Source organism: Hemicordylus capensis, chromosome 7, assembly GCF_027244095.1.
Source record: "Hemicordylus capensis ecotype Gifberg chromosome 7, rHemCap1.1.pri, whole genome shotgun sequence".
NCBI classification, from domain to species: Eukaryota; Metazoa; Chordata; class Lepidosauria; order Squamata; family Cordylidae; genus Hemicordylus; species Hemicordylus capensis.
In genome coordinates this window covers 13008892-13019102 of record NC_069663.1, presented here as the reverse complement: position 1 = coordinate 13019102, position 10211 = coordinate 13008892, and positions in this window count along the sequence as shown.

The following is a 10211-nucleotide window of genomic DNA, read 5'->3' as shown; positions in this document are numbered from 1 at the left end:
CTTTGGGGGTAACATGTGAATGCACACCCTCCATTCTGGAGGAGATACAAGGAGTCCTGTGTGAAAAAATCCCAGGTGCATTTGGGAAGCCTGCAAGTGAGGGAAAACAGGCAAATTGTCCCCCTTTTTTGTGTTCCCTAGCACCTGGTGGTCAGGGACATGCCCCCTCTGATCCTGATGGAAAGATACAGCTATCCATGCTAGTATTTTATTGATTTGCTTGTTTAAAATAGTTCTGTCCCATAGTATTGTATCCCAGTATTGTAATAAAATATTACAATACTGCTAGGGAAGGCTCACAATAGTAAACAACAAGTTGTTCTAGTAAGAACTAATCAGCCTACTTTTCACTGTCTTTACAACTGGATTAAATTTGATTCAAATTGAGGTCCACAAGTTAGATCACCTCAAATGCACCTCAGATGTTCACCATCTTGGATTGGGGTGGATGACATCATTACAAACAACATCATTGAGGTGTCCCTATGTGTCACGCTCACTACAGCTGTGTGTCACTTACTACAAATAATTTAGACAATTCTCAAGTTAGTGCACTTGTGCCTCAAACGTTCACACATCCACCATCTGGTGGAATCCATGAAAAGTAGCAATTAGACTGCAGAATTGTTTCAGCTAAAAGTCTGCAACCCAAAAACTGGCTGCTCAGTTCAAATCAATATGTAAAATTCACTCCTCCGCTCTAATTTGACCTTTCTTGCTTCATTTCCCCATCTTCTCTGCGCTTTCCCTCAAGCTTCCTTCTTCTTCGTTCATGTTTCACAGTCTGTTGTCTAAGTTGCATCTATTCTTCAACTACCTCTTATCTGAGCTCCCTGCCGCTTAGATTCACGACATCCTGGTTTTTCCAGCTCCCAACCTGCCCCCCCAATCTCTCCTGTCCCCCAGGAGGAGGTTTTAGAGTCCTAGCCGAACTGACAATGTTTCTTTCCCTCTCAGACAATGGACTGGAAAACATTCTGAGAGCTTGGATCCCTAACTCTTTGTGAACAATGTGAACAATGACATGCCAGGGCCTCAGAGAAGAATGCCATGTGGTGCCAACAGTACCTCACCACACCTCCTCAGCTGTGGTTGTGGCTTGGTCCAGACCGTCATCTATTCGCCCGACCTTATCTAGAAAGCTGTGCAAAGCAGAGAGTGCAGCAGGGAGGGACCCAGTCATGCTGGGAGGAGTACTGGATGAGGTGCACCACCACATGAGGTACAAGACAGAACTTGCTTAGCAAGGGGCAATTCATGCTCATTACCACAAGGCCAGCTCTCCTCCCCAATGGAGGAAGATTCCTGAAATGGTGAGGAGATGGACACCCATCCTCACTACATAGGTGGTAGTAATATCTGGTTCACATTACCTTTTCTCCATGTGGCAATGTGTGCAGAAAAGTCTGGAGAAATTCAGCTGTGTGAACCAGCACCATATGAACCGCTTGCATTGGCATCAGTGCCTTCTGCACTATCATCTCCTCCAAATGGTACAGAAATAAGAGCAGTTTCCAGCTGGCTGGAGCAAGCAGAACTCAAGCTTCACCTCCTCATCTGCAGCAATAATTGTACCAGCATGAGTCATTGTTCCTCAGGGCACAATGAGAGCGCTGCAGAAGCAAACTGAAAAGAGTAGGAAGTGTGACATGCTGGTGAGGTGATGTATTTTGTCATACTGATGTGCCTATCAAAAAACAAACAAACATCAGAAGGCATGTGCTGCAGAAAGTGGTGCTGAAGCTACTCAGGAGGGTGAAAACTCCAGTACAGATCCCAGTAGGGCCCCAGTACAGATCCCAGGAAGACCCCACTTCTTTCTTCCTTCCATTCCCTCCATTTATACCTAGCCTTGGTTCCTGTCTTTCAACCAGTTAGCATTCCACACATGTTCCTCAGGAGTCTGATGAGTAACTTTATCGAAAGCTTTTTTTGGAAGTCCAGGTATACTATGAACTGAAACTCTCAAAGAACTCCAAAGATTTGTGAGGTAGGATATACCTTTGCAGAAGCTATGCTGGTTCACTCCCTGCAGGGCCTGATGTTCTATGTGCTTTACAATTTTTTCCTTGAGGATGCTTCCATCAATTTGCCTGGAATGGACATTAAGCTAACTGGCCTGTAATTTCCCGGATCGTCTCTGGATCCCTTTTTGAAAATTGGTGTTACATTTGCTACTTTCCAGTCCTCCGGTACAGAGCCGAATTGCAGGCTTTGCAGATAGTTTAGAACATCATATCTTGTCACTTCTATCTGACTCAGTTCTTTAGCCTCCATCCCCGAAAAGCCTGGTTTGGGAACAGCTTCCTTTTCACCATACTCCTCATTTTGGAGAAGTTTCATCTTCTGAAATTCAAAACATCTGAGTTAGAATCAGTGATTCTCTCCCCGCTGAATTTGGTGTGCTGAATTTGGTATGCTGAATTTGATTGCACTGTGGTCACTGTTCCCTAAAGGAAACCCTAAATAGCTGTAATGGTGAGTTATTTAACTGAGCTTTTCCCAAGAATATGAGGGCGTACTTATGTTCTCTTGTCTCCTTGTGATCATCAGGGCTTGTTCCAGGTGCCTCAACACACTTCCTGCTAAACTCCTGCAAAACTCCATCCTCTTTCCTATGCTCTGTTTGTTATGCTCTCGGGCCTTCACCGAGTACCAAAGTACACTTGCAACTGAGACACAGGATGTGAGTCAAAGGAATGTGGGGCCTCCCCAGCCCTATCTTCCACCCACTTCAGGAAGGGACAAACTAAAACAGTGGAGTTTGCTAGCCCTGGCAAATAACACAGAGAGAAAGAGACTAGGATTCATTTCTTAAAGCAAAGCCAGCCCCTGAAAATCTTAATTAATTTGAAATAAAGTTTTGAATTAGAAGTGGGGAAAGGCTCACCTCCTGAAGCTGTATCTGCTCTTCCAACTGAGACACAGGATATCTCCAATGAGCTGTAAGAGTAGCAACACATTTGTCCTCATGTGTATATCCAAGTGTGATGGCAAGTTTATGCATCTTGAGGTTCAGCTGTGGCTATTTTCCATCTAATTACTCTACTAATTTAATGCACAAGAGCTTTAAAGGTTTGTTCCTACAGCAACTTTAACGCAGTAGGTGTGGCAAAAAATAAATAAATCCCAAACTTACAAAAGTCAACAACAAAAAGGAAATTGACTCCTGACTAGCGAAAAAACTGTGTGGCAGTTGTATCTAACTTTTTAGCCAAGTCATCACTCAAGATGGGTGCTTTTATTAGAAAAACATTGACTTAAGCCAGCCAAACCATTTTGAGAACTGTTTCAAGCTCTATTGGATCTAATTATCTTCTCCCTTGGAAGCGGATCTTGCATGACTGCAAATGGAGATATGAGCATTGTCTTTATTAAATGGACAAGCAGGCCATTAAAGACATATAAATCTGCAGTAAACTGATACCAGTGGAGCTTTTCAACAAGGGTGAAATATATTCAGCTCTGCTTACAGCTAAGAAATAATAATCAATAATGTTTATGTAACAAATATAACACGTATACCAATTCAGGGAATGTGTTGATTCTCTGTGTTGAATGTGAACAATCAACAGAATTAACAGAATGTACATCTCACGGCACATTTCTTATTTTCTTATTTTGTGCCGTGATATGTAGAAGTGTGTTGGCAGCATTGCAGAAGCCCAGGGACAAGATATGAGGGTATTTTTGTGTCTCCTGTGCGCCACCAATTTTAATCCATTCCTTTATCTAGGTCACCTATGTATGGGGATGGGTCTAACAAACAGCAAGAGCACAGGAAAAGGTTGTACAGAGGTTGCTGGGTTGTATTGGGGGTCCCCCAGACTTGTGGTTCTGGGTACTTCAATGTTCACTTTGAGACCAATGTGTAGAGGGCAGCTCAGGAGATCATAAAGGCCATGACAGCTATGGGCCTATTCCAGGCGGTGTCTGCACCGACAGACATTGCTGGTAACATACGCAATCTGATCTTTTTCTGTGCTCATGCTGATGTTCCATGGGTGGGGACTCCTGTAATTTCTTCATTGTCATGGATGGACCACGCTCTAGTTAACGTTGGGCTCACAGTCACCTCCCACCTCAACTGGGGTGAGGGACCTATTAGGGTTCTTCACCCGAGAAGGCTGCAATAGGATTTCAAGTAGCCTTGGAAGTATTTAATGACGGCTCTGCCGGTTATCCTGTTGATGCTTTTCTCCTAAGCATCCTGGCCCCTTAGTATACTCCCCTCATGTCTGGCGGAGTTATTAATGGTTGTGAGGGGGTTAATACACAGCCCTCCTCCCCTGAATCAGAATTTGGAACCGTTAATTACCCGCTGTAATGTTTTTAATGAGTTCTCTGTGGACAAAATCTCTCATTTTAGGGCCGACTTAGAGTCAGATCTCACAATTACTGTATTATAGGTCTCCAACAATTCCTCTTATGTAATTAGGCTTGGTCAGTTTCAGTTTGTGACTCTTGAGGAGGTGGACAAGCTACTCAGAGCAGTACGGCCTACCTCCTGTTTTCTTGACCCTTGTCTGACATGGCTTATATTATCTAGCAGGGTTGTGGTAGAGATTATAACTGCTTCTCTGAGAGAGAGTAGGGTGCCGCCTTGTCTTAAGGATGCAATTATTAGATCTCTTCTGAAGAGGCCTGCGTTGGATCCCTCAGAGTATAGGCCTGTCTGCAAACTTCCATGTTTGGGCAATGTAACTGAGACGGTAGTGACCTCCCAGCTCCAGGCAATCTTGGAGGAAACAGATTATCTAGACCAATTTTAAACTAGCTTTTGTGTGGGCTATTGGGTGGAGACCACCCGGGGTGGCATGATGGTTGATATCCAACTTGGAATTATGATTCTGTTGGTCCTTTTGTGTCTCCTGTCAGCTTTCGATATGAAAAGCTGGTATTTGGGAGTGAGAGGCACTGCTTTGCAGGGCTTCCACTCCTACCTCTCAGGCAGATTTCAGAAGGTGTCACTTGGAGACTGTCATTCTCAATGTGACTTTTTGAATCGTGTCTATATGAAACCTCTGGGAGAGATCATCAGGAGATCTGATGCAGGATACTATCAGTACGCTGATGACACCCAAATCTATTTCTCCATGTCAGCATCATTAGGAGCAAGCACAACAAATGCCTGCTGGAGGCAATAATGTGCTGGATGAGGGTTTACAAACTGAGACTGAATCCAGATAAGATGGACGTATTTATTGGTCGGGGTTGGAACTCAGGAGATGGTTTTGATTTGCCCATTCTGGATGGCGTAAACTTCCCCAGAAGTAAAAGGTGCGCAGTCTGCTTATGGATCCATAACTTTCCCTGGTATCGCAGGTTCAGGTGATGGCCAGAGATACACCAGCTGCGTCCATTTCTCAGAACAGTGATACATATACTGGTAACCTCCGGACTTGATTACTGCAATGCGCTCTATGTGGGGCTGCCATTGTACATTGTCCGGAAACTGCAATTGGTGTAGAATGTGAAAGCCAAGTTGGTCTCCAGGTCGACTCAGAGATATAATATTACTCCTATACGGAAAGAGCTACATTGTCTACCAATAAGTAGGGCAAAGTACAAGGTGCTGGTGCCAGCTTAGGCAGCATTTAAGAGAATGTATTTTTCGCTATGAGCCCCATTGCCTATTGAGATCATCCGGAGAGGTCCGCCTGCACCTACCTTCACCCAAGCCTTTTAATTTAATTGTGGTTTTAAACTGTTGTAAGGATTGTATTTCTGTGTTTTAACTTTTTTATGTTGGGATTTATTTTTGTGTTTTATTTCTGGGCTACTGTGAGCAGACCAGAAATGGAAATTTGGGGCAGCATACAAATTTGATAAATAAATAATATTTATTTCATTAAACTATTCATATTCCTGATTCCACTCAGGAAAGCAGGGACTATCCCTAGTCAGCAAGAACTGATGTGGGAATATCTGTCAAGTGTTCGATGGGAGGACTGTTTCCTTCTTTCCCCTTTCCTGAATGGAGTGCCACTCAGATTTAACAGTCAATCCTTTCCTTTTCACAAACTAAAGAGGAAATCCAATCATTGTTATTGGGAATTTCTATACAGAAGAACCCCGGAGGTTCCAGGGAGCAGAGGTGCCATTCTATGGGGTGGTGGTAGCAAATTAAGTGCTTCTATGGGAATCAGGGGGTTAGGTTCACGGACTTGCTCAAATTCCTGTAAAGTGGCCCAAAATAGGTGCCCCCCCAAATTAATTCTGCTAAGAGCCCTACCATGCTTCCAAGTAGTCCACCATTCTGAAAATCGGCCCCAAATAGCTTTTTTTGAACCGTGTAGTGACCCAAAATTGTTTTTGAACTGTTTCTGTAGACAATACTGAGTTAGATGGACCAATGGTCTCACTCGGTAGAAGGCAGCTTCCAGTGTTCCATTGAGAACCCTTGCTTGCTATTTCTATTTCCAATGCTCCTAGTGGACAGAAGGCATAAGGAGTTGATGCAGACATCAACAGTGTCTGAAAGTGTTACATCTTCATAAAGCCAAAAGGAAACACCTAAAAAACACAATGTAAAGTCCATTATTACTAGTTCCTTTTTTTAAAAGGATGTGATATGCAGGAATGTGGGCGAGTTAACAGTTGTTTGCAGCACAGCCTCATCTGAAAGCCTTTTTCTTCTCCTTTCGGGTCCACATCAAGGACAAGTGGCTAAAGGTGGGTTGTTTGGGTGTTGTTTTTAAGGCAACATCTGAGTTGGCAAAGGGAACCAAGTTGCTATGGAAACCACTTTGCCACGCTCAGGAATGTGGGGGAGGTGAAGAGTACCTTCGAGAGAAAGATAATGGGGGTGGGTGGGAATTGTAGCAAATAGCCTAGTGGGGAGAGAAATGGCAGCTGAACATTGAAGGCAGCCCACCTCGTGCCAGAGGGGGTAGTTTCTGTACTGATGTAAACTCATCAGTGGCAGAAGCCACATGATACCAATAAGTCATGCTTGCCTGTATTTCCCCCCTCTTTTCATTCATAACGCAACATCCCTTGGATAAATGCTCTGACAGTATAAAGTGGCTTCCTCTATCTAGCTCAGTATTCTCTACACCCGGGAGCTTAACTTGGGATCCATGAGATAGTTCCAGGTGGGAAATCTTTTCTGTACCGAATTTAATGTGCTTCCTGGATGTTTTTTCACACCTAGCTTTTAGCTTGCATCTCCTCCAGAATTGAAGGTGTGCGTTCACATACAGTCCAGATTTACCCAAAGTCCCTGTGAGCTATCAAGGAGTACTTTGCAAACAATTCAGGCTTTTCATTGTGCATTGTAGCCCAATTAATATCCAGGGTTTAAAAAAGCACTTATTGCATCGGCTGGCGGGGGTGGGGGACGGACTCCAAACTCGCAGTACAGCCTGCTGTGTGAAAAACACCCTGGTGAATCAGAATAAAGTTATTGGGGTAACAGTGCACTTACCATATTTGCCCAAATAGAAGGTGAGACTGAATGTAAGATAGATGTTAAATAGTAATAAGCAGTATTTACTCAAAAATGAGTTGTCTGTTAACTGGGCAAAGAGACACCTTTTTAGTGGTGAGTCTCTTTATTTAGCAGGAGAGCAGATGGCCTTATCCATCCATCCAGTGGCTGTTGCTAGCGTCTATAATGTGTTTCATTTTGGATTGTGAGCTCTTTGGGGACAGGGAGCCATCATTTATTCATTATTTTGCTATGTAAATTGCTTTGGACACAGTTGAAAAGTGGTATATACATTGTTGCTGTGTTCTGTTTGGGTAAATATGGTATAAAAGTGCCATGGGCTCTGAATTTTTGTTTACTAAATAACAGAGGCATATCTAGGGAAAATAGCACCTAGGGCAAACACTGAAATTGTGTCCCCTGTCCAAGCATCTGACACCCATCTTTGAGATAACTTTACCATAATATCAGCTGAAAAATACAAGTCAGGCTCATTAATCTTTTAATATTTCAAAAACTATTTTAGCAGTGGACTTAGCCAGACCAAAAAATGCTGGAAAACTACAAATTTCAGTATGCTGGGGCTCATGAAATACCCAAATACTATGTGGAGGTGTACTTGGAAAACTAAACAGAAGTGCCTGTCTAATTCTCTACTATGTATTGTAGCATCACCATTACATAAGTTTTAAAAATAAATGGAGAATTTGACTTTTCCCAGATACTCTGTAAATAATTAAAGGATATGCAGAGTAAACTGTGTCACTGCTTGGAATATATTCTAGTTTTCAGAAGGACAGTTAAAATGAGAGAAAGAGAGCAAGAAACTCCCAGTGGGCCTTAATATTAAGGATTTCACACTGATTCAAAGACAAATTCACCATTAATAGCCATATTAGCAAGACATCACATTTAACTCACTTATCACAAGAAGCAAAGTAAGAGCAAATGAATACAATCCTAGCTCATAAGCATCAGCTCAGTATTCACAAGCCCTGATTCTCTGTACATAGTGCCAATCTGAATATGTGTACAGTGACTTATATTATATATTATTATTTTTTTACCTGTAGCCCCTTCGGGGGGCTTCCTAAAGGCTGGGGGGTTTGCAAAGGTTCCTCCTCCCCCCACTGGCCTCTAGGGCCTCGCAGGGACCATTTGAGCAAGTGCAGTGGCCATTTTAAAAAATCTTTTTTTTAATGGCCACTGAAAACAAAATGGCCACCACGCATGCTCAAATGGCCTCTGCAAGGCCTGGCATGACCTAGGGCCTCACAAGCCATTTTGTGGCCATTTTGTTTTTGGCAGCCTTAAAAAAAAATTTTACAAAATGGCGCCCCCTTCAAGTGGCGCCCAGGGCACGTGCCCTGCCTGCCCTACCCCTAGATATGCCCCTGCCAAATAATTTTTTAATTGTTTACTAAATAGAAGACATGATGGGGCCATTCTCATTAGAAACTTTCTGGCCATGGAACTTTCATGGTCTCAGTCTGAATTGCCCCGCCCCAGGTGGCTATTTGCTGGCCCAGGAAGGAGTACTTGATTGTACTCCTAGTACTTGATTGCTCTCCTCACCCTCTGCCAGAGATCTCTCCACCCTCACCTGAGCCACAGTCCTGCTCCTCCTACTCCATCCCCCTCACCTCCTTGGTTGCGGCTATACCCTATACCCTAGTATAGAGTTCTAAATGTGTCCAGTACCACAGTGCAGAGTTCAAACGCGCATTTTGGAATCCCATGGCGGTGGGGAGGCATTTGATGACCTTCCATACCAAAGGAACGTTTCTCTTGATAATAGTAATTTTAAAAGCTATTTTTATATGTGTTTGCATGTAATGTTTAATTGGACTCAGATTCTGGGGTTCTTCCCACCTATTTTCCCTCTTTTGATTTCTCATAAATGTAAATGAAGTTTTTGCAGACATCAAAAACATATGTGGTGGTCAGCACATATGTGGAGGTTGTGTTTAGCTAGCAGAAGGGGAAATGGCAGCTGATTGGTATAACAATGCTAATGGTATGAATGAGCTGTCATATCTACCTCAGTCTGGCCAAAAAGGGCTTTGGTGTTCCTGTGGACCATTTCCCCCCTGACATTTTGTAAGGAATAAACAGAGAATTGCATGTGGCCCTGAATGCGAAATGTGTACCTGCTTCTTTTCTGTAGTATATTCTGTATATACTAGTTTTGTAGTATAGTATAGTATAGTTTTGTCATAGCCTTTCTTTCTCCACTGTAGACTTCAAGTAGATAAGCTATTTCCTGGAAGATGGAGCATCTGTCAAACAACACCCAACTGGGAATGGGGCCATAGCTCAGTGGTAGAGCACCTGTTTTGCAGGCAGAGGGTCCCAGGTTCAATCCCTGGCATCTGCAGGTAGGATTGGGAAAGATCAGGGGCACACCTAGGTGATTTTGGAGCCTGGACCTAAAGGCTTTTGGAGCCCCCCCTCCTGGAGGCCCCTTCATAATCTCCTAAAGGACTCTAGAGCTAACCCTATTCTGGAGATGCCAGGAGGGAACCTGGAACCTTCCGCATGCAATAATGCAGATGTTCTTCCCAGAGCAGTTCTATCCCCTAAGGAGAATATCTTACAGTGGTCACATTCAAATGCAAACCAAGGTGGACCCTGCTTAGCAAAGGGGACAATTCATGTTTTCTACCACAAGACCAGCTCTTCTTATTGACTGAGGTAGCTTCTTACATTCCAGTGTAACAGTGAAGAGAAATCAGTGAGGAGGCGTCTCCTTCCCTACTTCCTGATGATTTCCTAGCCA